Source organism: Myripristis murdjan, chromosome 17 (assembly GCF_902150065.1).
Source record: "Myripristis murdjan chromosome 17, fMyrMur1.1, whole genome shotgun sequence".
Lineage (NCBI taxonomy): Eukaryota > Metazoa > Chordata > Actinopteri > Holocentriformes > Holocentridae > Myripristis > Myripristis murdjan.
Genome location: NC_043996.1, coordinates 33,846,707 through 33,862,503, shown reverse-complemented (window position 1 = coordinate 33,862,503; position 15,797 = coordinate 33,846,707).

Below are 15,797 nucleotides of genomic sequence, written 5' to 3'. Positions count from 1 at the left end.
CTATCTTGACAGAGATCGCTTCCTTCTCTCCTCTGTCCAACCATCTGTCCTCTCTATTCAAGATGTGGACATTTTGGTCCTCCAAGGAGTGTCCCTTTTCTCTCTGTTCAACATTTATGGGCATCTCTATACGCAAGTCCTGTTCACATTTACAGACGTGGAAAATCAACACTAAATCAGAATATTGCCTGTACCGATGTGCTCTTGGAACAAAAAATAAAAACATGTTTTGAAAAGGTTAAAGGATCTTGTTGTTGTAAAAAAGTTGTGAAACTGTTGATGTCTGAAACAGACCTCCATCTTCTCCCATCTTGTCACCATGGAAACTGCTTCAGGTCCAGGATGAGTGGATGTGTAGCTCCTCCTACTGACTGCAGAGGAGGCTGCATGGCAGAGAGCTGTTTTATTCCCAGCTGTGAACATCAGACCAACCACAGCTCATAAAAGCAGACACACCTCATTGAACAGAAACATATTCCACATTCTGCTCTCTAACCATGGCAATACACTTTGCACTTTTACTCCTGTCAGCTCTTGTAGGTACGTAAAGCATTTTAAAAGACAAACTAGAAAACATCAAGGTCAATTAAAAACTATATTCTGGATTTAGTTTTTCTTTGAACCTTTAATTCACTGTTCAGTGTCTTTTGTATGTACAAGCTCAAGACAAAGAAATCAGCAGGAAGTCAATGAATGATTTTGAAACTAAACTCTCCATGTATGTTTTTCCTTCAACAGGTGACACATTTGCAGATGATATTACTGCCATCAGAGCTGAAGTGTATTCATCTCAGGACCTCAGTGTCACTCTATCCTGTAACTATTCAATTAAAGCTAATAATCTCCAGTGGTATCGACAGTATCCTGGATCAGCTCCTCAGTTCCTTCTCCTGATCACAGACACAACAACTCCTGATGTAGTGGAAGCAAAACCTCCAATCCCTCGACTGTCTGTTCAGCTGAACCAGAAGAGAAATGGTGTGGATCTGGAGATCTCCTCTGCTGAAGTGACACACTCTGCTCTGTACTACTGTGCTCTGCAGCCCACAGTGACAGGAAACACACAGTCTCTGTACAAAAACCTCTGGAGAAGTTTAAAAACGCCCATGACAGCATCAATGGCATTTGAAGGGGAGGAACCATCAGGAAACACAAGGGGCTGAATAGTGACAGGAAGCTACAGAAAGACCAGGGAACTAGCAGCTCTTCATTTTACACTTTGTTCTTCTGTCATTCAACATGTTGTCATTTTACTTTCTGTTTCTGGTGTGTATTATTAAAGGTAAGACACACTTCAAATCACTTGGTATACAAACAAAATGTCAGATGAAACTGATTCTTCATGAGTCTGGTTTGGTTGCAGCTGATTAACCCAGTATGTCAAAAGTAAACTGGTTCATTGATTAAATCCATGACTGTGAGTCAAATCTGTTTTTGCAGATGCTGATTGTGGAGATCTCACTCCTGTCAAGGATGAAGAGTTCAGTTTGGAAGGCAGCAATGTTACTCTGTCATACAAATATTCAGAGAAAGCTAGTGGTACTGATTACTTCTTCTGGTATCGTCAAGATCCAGGAAAACCACCAGAGTTCCTCTTCTTCCACTTGGGCACAGGTTCAGGAGCAAGAAAAGCTGATCCAAACTCTGGACTTTATATTAAAGTGAATGAAGAGAAAACCCAAATGGATCTGGAGATCTCCTCTGCTGCAGTGACACACTCTGCTCTGTACTACTGTGCTGTGAGGCCCACAGTGACAGGAAACACACAGTCTCTGTACAAAAACCTGTCGTGTCCTCACAGAGTATTGACACACTTCAGTTCCTCCTGCTATTGAACAACAGCGCCACCAAGTGGAGTTATCACATCAGCACACTGACAAAACAGCATCACTCTGATGTGTAGTAATTACCTTGGTGCTCTGCGAAAACATATATTAAATTAAATTTCAACATGTTTTTATTTATCATTATTTTTCAAGATGTAGGCACTTGACAGGTATGTCCTTTATCTCCACATTTTTTTCAATTAATTATAGAAGCAAAGAATAAAAAAATAAACATGAGTGGGACTTCCGCTTATGGCGTCTCGCTGACAAGTCGCAACATCTTGGCTCTGTGCTAACTTTTCTGTAAAAGTCCTTTACAACGACTGACGGCTCACGTCAATTCACTTTTTAAGTCAGGAAAAGGCTTTGCTAGAAACTATGCCACCAAAAATTTCCAAACTCGGTCCTCAGCCATCAAAAACAACGGTACAAAACAGTTCTACTAGCAACGCCACAAGCTCCGCTAGCAACGTTGCTGACCAGGACCGGGACGAAGCTAATGCTACAGGGCCTTCAAACAGTGACATACTGAGTGCGATTCGTTCACTGAAGGAAGATTTTACCAAGCAAACAACCGACATGCTGGAAGCAATCAATGGCCTCAGAGCGGATTTACTGTCGCACTCAAAGAGAATCGGGGAGGCGGAGGACAGGATTTCACAAGCGGAGGAAGATGTAACAGCCCTCCAGCAAAAGGTCGAACAACTGGAAGGAAAGATGGAGATACTAAGAAATAAAGTGCAAGATCAAGAAGACCGAGGGAGACGCTCCAACTTGAGACTAGTTGGTCTCCCAGAAAAAACTGAGAGTCCTGACATGTGCAGCTTTTTGGAAAACTGGCTTCCCAAGGCTCTGGGTGATACTCTCACCCCCACCCCTGTCATCGAACGCGCACATCGGATAGGCCAAGTCAACCCTATGCGGTCCTCGGCGCCCCGACCGATTGTCATGAAATTCCTGAACTACAAAGACCGTGAGAAGACGCTGAGAGCGGCCAGGAAAATGAAAGAGGTGCGATACGAAAACCAACGGGTCAGCTTCTTCCCGGACCTATCGGCTGAAACCCGCCAGCAGCAACGTGAATACGACGGGGTCAAGGCCAAGTTCCGTGCCATGAATATTCGCTACGGCTTGCTCTATCCTGCTCATCTGGTAATCACTCACGATGGACAGCGCCTGACGTTCAAGTCTGTTGCAGAGGCAGAGGATTATCTCCGCAAGATGCAAACTTCAGGATCTCCGCGACTTCAGAACTGAAAAGTACACTGCACTCACTTCACTGACTTTGCCCCTTTCTGCTGCAGCTTAGAGGACATTAGACGGTTAAGAGGTAAAGCAAGGAACTTATAAGGGACAGTAAAGATCCCTTTTCTCTTTTCTTTCTTCGCTACATTTTAGTTCATTTTCTATATATCAGTGTACCATACTTATTAACCTATCATGGTAGAGGAAAGTGGCTAATGCAAATATTTTACTTTCTCTTTTTCCCATTTAATTTAAGTATTGAGAGCCAACGGTTTATTTGTACTTATTATGTTAGCAGACCTAAAATGAGTCAGTTCAATTACGTTGCTCCTCATAGTGTGGATCAAACGTTCTGCATAACCAAAGTTTGTAACTTTTTGGGTGTTCTTTTTGTGCTTCGTTTGGGGAAGTGCATGAGAGTTTATGGGGACGGATTGAGATCTCTGTGTTTTGCTTTTAACTTCTACTTTTATTTTATTTTCTTTTTTGGTCAGGAAATCCTAATGTACAACCAAGAAAGCTGTTTCATATCATTATGTTTAAGGGATCAGAGTTAAAAATCTCTAGCTGGAATGTAAGAGGACTGAACAGCTTGGTAAAACTTAAACAGGTTTTGGGCAGGATCAAACAAATGAAATCCAATATAATTTTCATACAGGAGACTCATTTGGTACAAAAAGATGTTAGTAGAGTGGAAAAAAGATGGCCGGGACAAATTTATTCAGCTTTCTTTACTTCCCATGCTAGAGGGGTGATGGTACTAGTTCACAAATCAGTACCCTTTCGGTTGAAGAATAAATACATAGATCCATCAGGAAGATACATTATACTTAATGGTACCATAGTATCCACTCAAATCAACCTAATATGTATTTATGCACCTAATGGTGATGATCCTGTTTTCTATCAAAACCTTTTTCTTTCCATATCATCATATCCTGGTCATTACATAATTGGTGGAGATTTCAATTGTGTGCTTGATCCGGTGTGTGATCGGTCTACAGGCTTCGACATTTCACACCAACAAACCAGGAAAATTATTCAGAAATTCATGGTTGATTTTAATTTAATTGATATTTGGAGGTATCTCAACCCCAATAAAAAGACTACTCATGTTTTTCCAATACATACAAAACATACTCAAGAATTGATTATTTTTTAATTTCTACCGGTTTATTATCAAAAATTGAGAACTGTTGGTATGATAGTATATTGTTGTCGGACCATGCTCCAATTTCATTAATATTGCCAATATCTAATATATGTAACTCGCCTCCCAGATTTCGCTTTCAGTCTAAATGGCTCCAGGACCCAGATTTTGTAAAGTTTCTTGGTGGGAAAATAGATGATTATTTTTCTTTAAACACAAATGAAACCAGTGCTTCAGTAAAATGGGAAGCGTTCAAAGCATATATAAGGGGTGAGATACTTAGCTATACTAAATCCAAATCTAAAGCATTTTATGCCCAATTGACTACTCTTGAACAAAAAGTAAAAGAGCTAGAACAACAACTTTACAATAAGCATATTCCGGAAAAACAACATGATCTTCTCATTTTGAAGTCACAGTACAATGAGTTAACCACCAATAAAATAGCTTCTAATTTGATGTGGCTAAAGCAATCATATTATGACCAGGGAGAGAAAGCTGGAAAGCTATTAGCATGGAGAGTTAAAAAGATACAAACAAATAGGGCTATTAATTCCATTAAATTGGAAGATGGGAGAAACATAGTTGATCCACTTGAAATAAATACTGTTATGACGAAATATTATGAAGATCTTTATAAATCAGAATACCCAGAGAGTTCAGAAAAACAAAACGAGTTTTTGGATCAACTTAAATTCCCAATTTTAACTGAGGAGATCAAAACAAATCTTGATAAAAAGTTAAGTATTGAAGAACTAGTGGATGCGCTGAAAAGTATGAGTAGTGGTAAAGCACCTGGGCCTGATGGCCTACCTATAGAAATATATAAGACTTTTTCAGAAAAGTTGTTACCTCAACTTCTTGAGATGTTTAATGAATCTTATGAAGAAGGAATATTACCGCCATCTTTAAGATCAGCAGTAATTACTCTCCTTTTAAAGCAAGGGAAATCTCCCACAGAAAGAGCATCATATCGCCCTATATCTTTAATGTCTTGCGATACTAAAATTCTTTGTAAAGCCCTGGCCAGGCGGATAGAATCAGTCATTCCCCACTTGATCGCTAAGGATCAAAATGGATTTGTACGGGGTAGACAAGCATTCCATAATACTCGTAGACTGCTTAATATTCTGTATGCAAAACAAAATGCCAAGGACCATGCTATCCTGTCATTAGATGCCGAAAAGGCTTTTGACAGGATCGAGTGGAAATACCTTTTTGACACTCTAAAAAGATTTGGATTTGGGGAAAGTTATTTCAAATGGATCAAATTATTATATATCAAGCCAGTGGCAGAAATTGTGACCAATAACCAAATTTCAAAACCTTTCAGTATCAGTAGATCTACACACCAGGGTTGTCCTATGTCCCCTTTATTATTTTTGTTTGCCATCGAACCCCTAGCAATGGCAATCCGCCAGTCGTCTGAAATTTCAGGTATACTAATAGGCAAGACAGAACATTGTTTGTCTCTTTTTGCGGATGATATTATTTTGTTTTTAAAAAATCTTGAAACCTCAACCAAGGGGCTCAGTCATCTTCTCAAGACGTTTGGACAATTCTCTGGTTACAAAATTAATAATGATAAAAGTGCCTTGTTACTGTTAAATAGAGAAGAGAGAGAACATCCATCAGTTCACACACAATTTACCAACGCCCCACAAGAATTTACATACTTAGGAATTAAAATAACCCCTGATATTAAAAACATTGTTTCATTAAACTATGACCCTTTAGTAAAAGAAATAGGAGAATCCCTAGAGAAATGGAGCTCAATGCCCATCTCCATGATAGGACGCATTAATATTATTAAGATGTCAATCCTTCCAAAATTTTTGTATCTTTTTCAATCCATTCCACTCCCCTTACCGGCCTCCTTCTTTTCTATGCTTAAAAAGATCTTCTCATCCTTTATATGGAATAATAAACGCCCTAGACTGCGTCTCTCTCTCCTCTATTTGCCATATGAGCGTGGAGGGCTAAGACTGCCTGACATGAAACATTACTATTGGGCTGCCCAGCTTCGTGCTGTCATGTATTATTTTTCTACAACAGAGGTTCCAGCTTGGATAGAATTAGAGAACAGTGCTTTAGAACTTCCACTATGCTTGTACCTTTATTCATCACAAACCAAAATGCTGACAAAGAATACACAAAATCCTTTTCTTAAAAATTCAATAGTAGTTTGGCATGATGCCCACACCTTTTTAAATGAAACTATCAAGCTTTCATGTTTCACACCCATCTGGGGAAATGACAGTTTCAAACCAGGGAGATGCGATATGGGATTCAAACGCTGGATGGATAATGGATTATACAAAATAAAAGATTTGTATAATGAAGGTACTCTAATGTCATTCCAACAATTAGTGGATAAATATGACCTCCTGAGGAAACACTTTTTTAAGTACTTACAAATTAGGAACTTCATATACTCTCAAATTGAAAATACTCTGGAACCTCCATTGTCTACCATTGAAAAAATTACAGTAAACCACTTGCATGGCAGAGGTCAGCTGTCAATGTTTTATAATATTTTATTAGCAGAATCTAAAGAAAATTCTCTTTCATGTCTGTCTGCTTGGAAAAATGACCTCCAATCAGACATCTCTGTAGAGGAATGGGAGAATACTTGTTTTTTGGCCCAAACCCAAACTATAAATACTAGATGCAAATTGTTACAATATAAATGGCTGCTTAGGACGTATATTACACCTGTTAAACTTAATCATTTTAATCCTAATATCCCTGATAATTGTGTGAAATGCAACAAAGAAATTGGCACCTTATTACACTGTATGTGGCAATGTGAAAAACTTCAAATATTCTGGAAAGAAGTGCTTGAGATGATCTCTAAATTGGTGGGGTATGTTATTCCTGTTGATGCCAAACTATGCTTACTGCATATCTACCCTAAAGAATTTCCAGCCAATACAAGGAAACGCAAACTTATACATTTTTGTTTACTACAAGCAAAACGTGTAATTGCTTTGAAATGGAAGGATGTTCAGAAACCAGATTCTTGTCAATGGATCAAAGAAATGTCTTGCAACCTTGCACTAGAAAAACTGACCTACATAGTAAAAGGTAAAATTGAGGAATTTTTTGAAATATGGACACCTTTCTTAAATTTCGTAAATGACCCAACTACAAAGAAGTCAGTGGATGGACAGGGATTAGTGCCACCAGTAACCTCTCAATAAACTTGTATAATGCCACGGCTAGAGTACTATGGTTGTAGACATAAAGGAAAAGAATAGGATGCTGACTTAACTGTATATTTATATATGATTATTTTATTACTGTGATTATTGTTTATGTATGTATGTGTATATATATATATACATGGGTATGTGAGTATGTGTATGTGTATATGTGTATATATATGTGTATGTGATTTTTTTTTTTTTTTTTTTTTTTTGATTTTGATTTTGTTTTTTATAATGTGTTTGGACTCCTAATTAGGCTTTATATTATTTATTTATTTACTTTTTACCATTTACATAATTTCTATGTACTTTTTATTTACGTATTATTTATTTATTATTTCTTTTTTTTTTCTTTTTTTTTTTTTTTCTTTCTAACCGAGACTGTTGTGTTATTGTGGGGTTATGGGATGTTTCTTTGTTAATGTTTGTTTTGTCTATATAAAATGAACAAAAGCCAATAAACATAATATTGAAAAAAATAAAAAATAAAAAAAAATAAACATGAGTGAGTCCATCTGTCCTCAGAGTGACATCATCATATCAAGAACCCACTGCCAGTTCTCCAAATCTGACAGGCCATGCGAAACATGAGGAAACAAAAATTAGTAAAGTGTCATTGTTTATGAAAATTTAGTGAACTGTTAACAGTAATGTTAGTGAACATATAATGATAGGAATGAATATTCTGATTGAATGAAAATGGCAGAGTAATCTGGTGGAGGTAGCAGTGAAAGAGATTCTCCCATAACTGAAAGGTCAGAGGTTTAAAGCCCTCATGAACTTCTCTGGAGAAGAACCAAGGTGAAATATCCACCCATCCACTTTCAACAGCCACTGATTACAATTTAAACAAGACTTCCTCAACAAATGATGAAGGTGAAGGACCAATGATGTGAAGGCCCAGATCCATCAGAGCATCAATGCTCTTCCTCTCTCTCCTCCCCTCTCACTGCAGACATGAAACACTGGCTGACAAACATCCTGATTCTGACTCTCTGGAAAGGTAAGTTGAAACCTGAGCATTTCTTCTTCTTTCATTATTCATCCTCATTCATTCATTTCTTGCTCTGCATGCTCTGTTCTTCCCCAGAGTGTAAAGGAGAAGACAGAGTGATCCAGCATGGAGGAGATGTTATTGCTACTGAAGGAGAGACAATTACACTCGCTTGTACATTTGAAACCACCAGCTACAACGCCGATTTGTTCTGGTACAAACAAGAGGTGAATGGTTTCCCCAAGTTTATGCTGCGGCGCGACACCTTTGCAACAGAATATAATGCTGAAGAGTTCCCGAAAGAGAAATTTGATGCTCAAATCATCAACACATCAGTTCCTCTGAGTATCCAGAAGCTGCAGCCGTCAGACTCTGCTCTGTACTACTGTGCTGTGAGGCCCACAGTGACAGGAAACACACAGTCTCTGTACAAAAACCTCTGGAGAACTTTAAAAACGCCCATGACAGCAGCAATGGCATTTGAAGGGGAGGAACCATCAGGAAACACAAGGGGCTGAATAGTGACAGGAAGCTACAGAAACACCAGGGAACTAGCAGCTCTTCATTTTACACTTTGTTCTTCTGTCATTCAACATGTTGTCATTTTACTTCCTGTTACTGGTGTGTATTATTAAAGGTAAGACACACTTCAAATCACTTGGTATACAAACAAAATGTCAGATGAAACTAATTCTTCATGAGTCTGGTTTGGTTGCAGCTGATTAACCCAGTATGTCAAAAGTAATCTGGTTCATTGATTAAATCCATGACTGAGAGTCAAATCTGTTTTTGCAGATGCTGATTGTGGAGATCTCACTCCTGTCAAGGATGAAGTTTTCAGTTTGGAAGGCAGCAACATTACTCTGTCATACAAATATTCAGAGAAAGCAACTGGTAGTGATTACTTCTTCTGGTATTGTCAAGATCCAGGAAAACCACCAGAATTCCTCTTCTTCCACTTGGGCACAGGTTCAGGAGCAAGAAAAGCTGATCCAAACTCTGGACTTTATATTAAAGTGAATGAAGAGAAAACCCAAATGGATCTGGAGATCTCCTCTGCTGCAGTGACACACTCTGCTCTGTACTACTGTGCTGTGAGGCCCACAGTGACAGGAAACACACAGTCTCTGTACAAAAACCTGTCGTGTCCTGACAGAGTATTTACACACTTCAGTTCCTCCTGCTATTGAACAACAGCGCCACCAAGTGGCGTTATCACATCAGCACACTGACATGTTGCACTGACAAACTAAGACAGCATCACTCTGATGTGTAGTAATTACCTTGGTGCTCAGTGATAAAATATATATAATTCTGTTCAAACATGTGTTTAATTCTCATTATTTTTCTAGATGTTGGCACCTGACAGGGATGTCCTTTATATCCACGATTATTGAGACTACAGTTGTGGATGTGATCTAGTGGTGGAGCTCATGTCATCTCCAGGATAACTCACAGTCATTTTAATACTTGTGTCTCATTTTTCCTGTGTCTTTAATAACAAATAAAGGCATAGGAAAAACTGAATTTTCAAAATAAAGTGTTAATGTAAACATCAGATGGGCGAAACCTTGAGCTCTTATGCTACCTTCAGTATTTGGTGGAATACGTTTTTGTCTGATAAAGTTTCCTTTATTCAAGATTAGATTTTACAAAGCCCGCTGACGATGTTTTCCCTCATCAGCACAGCTTCTCCTTTGAATGAAACTTATGGATCACTTCAATTCAAATGATTCAGTCCAATCTATTTCAATAATCTTTGCCCTTGGCGGCAATTAAAGAGGCAAAGTTAAAAAATAAATTAATAAATAAAAAAATAAACATGAGTGAGTCCATCTGTCCTCAGAGTGACATCATCATATCAAGAACTCACTGCCAGTTCCCCAAATCTGACAGACCATGTGAAACATGAGGAAACAAAAAACAGTAAAGTCTCTTGTTTATGAACTTTTAGTGAACTGTTAAAAGTAATGTCAGTGAACATATAATTATAGGGATGAATATTCTGATTGAATGAAAATAGCAGAGTAATCTGGTGGAGGTAGCAGTGAAAGAGATTCTCCCATAACTGAAAGGTCAGAGGTTTAAAGCCCTCATGAACTTCTCTGGAGAAGAACCAAGGTGAAATATCCACCCATCCACTTTCAACAGCCACTGATTACAATTTAAACAAGACTTCCTCAACAAATGATGAAGGTGAAGGACCAATGGTGTGAAGGCCCAGATCCATCAGAGCATCAATGCTCTTCCTCTCTCTCCTCCCCTCTCACTGCAGACATGAAACACTGGCTGACAAACATCCTGATTCTGACTCTCTGGAAAGGTAACTTGAAACCTGAGCATTTCTTCTTCTTTCATTATTCATCCTCATTCATTCATTTCTTGCTCTGCGTGCTCTGTTCTTCCCCAGAGTGTAAAGGAGAAGACAGAGTGATCCAGCATGGAGGAGATGTTATTGCTACTGAAGGAGAGACACTTACACTTGCTTGTACATTTGAAACCACCAGCAACAGCCCCTATTTGTTCTGGTACAAACAAGAGGTGAATGATTTCCCCAAGTTTATGCTGCAGCGCGGCAGCTATGTACCAGGAAATAATGCTGCAGAGTTCCCCAAAGAGAAATTTGATGCTCAAATCAACGACACATCAGTTCCTCTGAAGATCCAGAAGCTGCAGCCGTCAGACTCTGCTCTGTACTACTGTGCTGTGCAGCCCACAGTGACAGGAAACACACAGTCTCTGTACAAAAACCTCTGGAGAACTTTAAAAACGCCCATGACAGCAGCAATGGCATTTGAAGGGGAGGAACCATCAGGAAACACAAGGGGCTGAATAGTGACAGGAAGCTACAGAAAGACCAGGGAACTAGCAGCTCTTCATTCATTCAACATGTTGTCAATATACGTCCTGTTGCTCTTGTGTATTGTTGAAGGTAAGGCGTGTTTACAACAATTTTATGTATGATGAAAATTCTAAATGAAAAAATATGATAGGATAAACAGTACAGTCTATCTGTGTTAACATTATTAAACCCATTGTGTCAAATATAATCAGAATTTTTCAATTATCGAATGATATGTGTCACATCTATGTTGGCAGATGTTCACTGTCAAGATCTCACTGCAATCAAGACTGAAGAGTTCAGTTTGGAAGGCAGCAAAGTTACTCTGTCATACAAATCAACTGGTGGTGATTATTTCTTCTGGTATCGACAAGATCCAGGAAAACCACCAGAATTCCTCCTGATGATCATAGGAACTGAAAAGTCAGCACAGATCCTCAAATCAGACCCAAGGATTTCTACTAAACTGTCTGAAGACAAGCGTGGTGTGGATCTGGAGATCTCCTCTGCTGCAGTGACACACTCTGCTCTGTACTACTGTGCTGTGAGGCCCACAGTGACAGGAAACACACAGTCTCTGTACAAAAACCTGACAAGCTGCTGGAAGCCTGTTTCCCACATCCTGTTCCACTTTCCTCCTCCACTAGAGGGCGACATGACCCAGCAGGTGTTGCTCTGTTGTTGCCCTGTTGGACCATTCTGTCATTAAAAACTGCTGCCATGAAGAGAACAACTCTCACACTGAATGCTGAACATCAGCTAGTTTCTCCTGTTGCTTTAGACCTTGTTGTAGAGATGGAACACTGGCTGTGGATTATTCTTGCTGCACTTCTCTTTGGTATGATAGACAGCATCACACTTTGATCCACCTGTTTCTAGCAATATAGAAAGCTTTCTCCAGCTCATCAAGCTCTATTTGTTGTTGATGTGCAGATTCCACAGGAGCAGAACATGGCATATCTGCTGTCATTTGTTAGCTTGGAGATAACTCCCTGTATGCTACAGGCTGACATCAGACAGCAGGCAGTGAAAAGCCACACTCATCTACATGTCTGTGTCAAGCAGTCATGCACAAACTAGTCATGTTGTGATCTCAGCTCCAGTCAACTCTCTCAACACTTGAGCTGCTGCTGGCCATAGAGGAACACTGGACACTGGACATTTTCCACTGTCTTCTCCTCTCAGCCTCATGGACAATGTTAGTCTAATGGCTTGATTTTCTCCACTTTTTCCAGGGCTAACAGCTGCAGACGACATCTCTCCTGTACAAGATGAAGTCAGTGGGACAGAGGGGCAATCTGTCACACTCACCTGCTCCTATCAAACTAGTGAAGAGTATATTTACCTTCACTGGTACAAACATCAGTCTGGCCTCGCTCCTCAGTTTATTCTCTTGAAAGGAGCCAAGTCAAGTAGCAGTGCTAAATATATTCCTAATAATCGTTATGGATCCAAAACAAACGACACATCCACTGAACTCACCATAACAGGCCTAACCCTGGCAGACACAGCTCTCTACTACTGTGCTCTAGACACACAGTGATAGAAAGTCTACAAGAGGCTGTACAAAAACCTGAACACAGATATCTCACTATTCTTCAAAGAGGAGGGAAGTGGAATTCAAAGCACAGCTTCATATCAGATGGATTGTGGGAACTCATGCTTTATCAGAGCCACTGTGGTTCCAGCTGCTAATCAAACACTGTGGGAGGACTCACATGCTCAGCAAATACACAGCAATGACTAATCAGCTGGATGATGGTACAAACACACTGTCTAATGAAAAACACACCAATCAAGCTACAGTATACTGTATGCTAGTAGTTTATTATCTTTTTACACTCATATGTTAAAATATAAATATGTATGTGCAAAAATATATGTGCAATATGTATGTACATGTGACCTGTGTGTTAAACCCTCTGCATAAATGAAGCTCTCCAAGTACAGGTAACAGCAGATTTAATTGATCTGTGGTTTGACAGAAAGAAAGAACAAACAGGCAACGGGTCAGCTCAGGTGGACACCGGCTCATGCGCAGTCTGTTTCGAATCCTCAGGCGCAGTGAGTATTTCACATAATCCCGCGATCGTATAGTGTTTTTTTACATAAATACAATAATGATATAAAGATAGAAAACCCTCTTTCTCAAGAAAGAAAATTACAATAAAATATATATATATAAAATTCTCTGGACTGTTACCTATTTTTTTCATATTTTTCGTTTTCAAAAAAAAACATCTCTGTAATACCTTTTTCAGGTAATACAGAGTAAACAATAAACAATGCAACATACCTGTGGTTTGACAGAAAGAAAGAACAAACAGGCAACGGGTCAGCTCAGGTGGACACCGGCTCATGCGCAGTCTGAAAATGCGGCACAAACAAACGTCAACTAGCATACATATGGCGACTACTTACTGGAAAGAAAGTACACGAACATGAGTGATTAACTCAAAAAAAACACGGCGACTTAAGCCTAAAACATCCAATGCACAACCCAACAAGCCAGTTCAACTTTCCAGCGCCCCCTAAGACAATAACATATTTCTTTTTGTCCACAGACATTAGCTGACACGTTACCTGTTTCGAATCCTCAGGCGCAGTGAGGATTTCCCACAATCCTTCGTCAAACCCAAACACAGATACACATTCCCGACAACAGGTGGCATAGTCCCCACATTTTTCATAGCAGGATTTAACAACCTACATAACTATGTTACATACACCCCCCTTAAATCCTGCTAAATTGGGGTACAATAAATGAGAAAAACACCAAAGAATACAATTTGCAAAACTCCAGTCACTTACAAAAAAACAAGAGCATAACCTAGTTTAAATCAGTTAGAAACTTTCCACTCGGAATTAAGTCAGCAAGGGATTGGCCAGTCCCTCCACCAACATAAGACACAAAAGATGCCATGTACACCTCTTATAATGTAAACATTGCTCCTTAACAGCGAAGTCTGGAGGATACCTCAGGTAAATACAAGTGCAAAAAAAAAAAATCTCTCTCAAACATACAGCAATCTATCCAGAAAACATATTCCTCACAAAAGAAAACAAAGAATCAGCTGTTGATGCTGAGTCATCTACAATCTGTTCATTCATTTCACAAATGAACCGAGCTGGGGGTTTTACAGGTCTACCTGACCTAGTGAAAAGTTTAGGCGGCTGTGTGCAAACAACATGGTCCTGTGTGAGTGCACCTAACTGTGTGCCAATGTCATGTTCAGGGGAAGGGGCATGTGAGACGGCTTCCACTGAGGGCTGGGATGGTGCATTCAGGGGCACCACAAAATCAGCAGTGGGCTCGGGGGAAGGCAACTGTGCAGTGTGTACCCAAGAATCAGAGGTATTTGCGACCTCACACACAGCATGTGGGACCACAGTCATTTCAGTCTCAGAAGGCAGAGCACCCACAGCCACAGCAGGAGGACCATCGGGCTGGCTGGCTGCAGCGTCATCCTCAGTCACATCATCCATTTGCAGGAGCCAGGTAATTGTCTTAGTTTCACTGTCCTGTATGTCATCAGGGACCACTGGGTCACATTGTCCACTTCCAGCAACTGAAGAGCAGCTTGAATCCAAAGCGTCATCACCCCCTGCAGGGAGAAAACTCACAGGAAGCAGGAGGTTTCTGTGAACAACTTTTTCCCTCAAGGTCACAGGGTCTCTGATGCAGTACACATTGATTCCAGGCTTCACAGATGCCACTTCATAAACTGTGGACTCCCATTTGTCTGCAATTTTCCTCCTTCCCCTTTCACCACGGTTTGCAAGCAAGACCCTGTCACCAACAGTGAGAGGTGACCCTTTTGCTTTGCGGTCGTAGTACCTCGCCTGACGAGCTTGTTCTGTCCGGCAGTTCTCCCGGGCAATGCGTGCAGCTTCAGACAGGTCATGTTTCAAGCGAGAGATGAACTCACTATGGTCGACAACAGCACTGTGGGGGAGGGCATGCTGAAACACAACATCAACAGGCAGACGTGGGATTCTCCCAAACATGAGAAAGAAAGGTGCAAACCCTGTTGTCTCATGCTCAGTACAGTTGTAACAGAACGTCAGCATCTGAAGCATTTGTGGCCATCTGGATTTGGAATTAGGGGGCAGAGCCCTAATCATGTTCCCAAGCGTCCTGTTGTACCGCTCGACAACCCCATTCCCCATTGGATGGTATGGGGTGGTGTGTGATTTCTGGATACCAGCCATCTCCAGGAGCTCTTTAATGAGTTGACTCTCAAAATTGGCTCCCTGGTCCGAATGGATGCGTTTTGGGAAACCATATATGCAAAAAAAGTCATTCCATAGACGACGGGCAACCTGTTTTGCTGACTGATTTTTACATGGGAATGCATGTGACAGCTTGGAAAAGTGATCTGTGACCACTAAAACATCCACACACCTCTTGTCTGTTTGCTCTGCAGTCCAAAAGTCTATACACACTAACTCCATTGGTTCAGAGGTGTGGATGCTTTCCAGCGGAGCACGGTCGTTAGGCTCAGGGGTTTTCCCAACAACACAGCGAAAA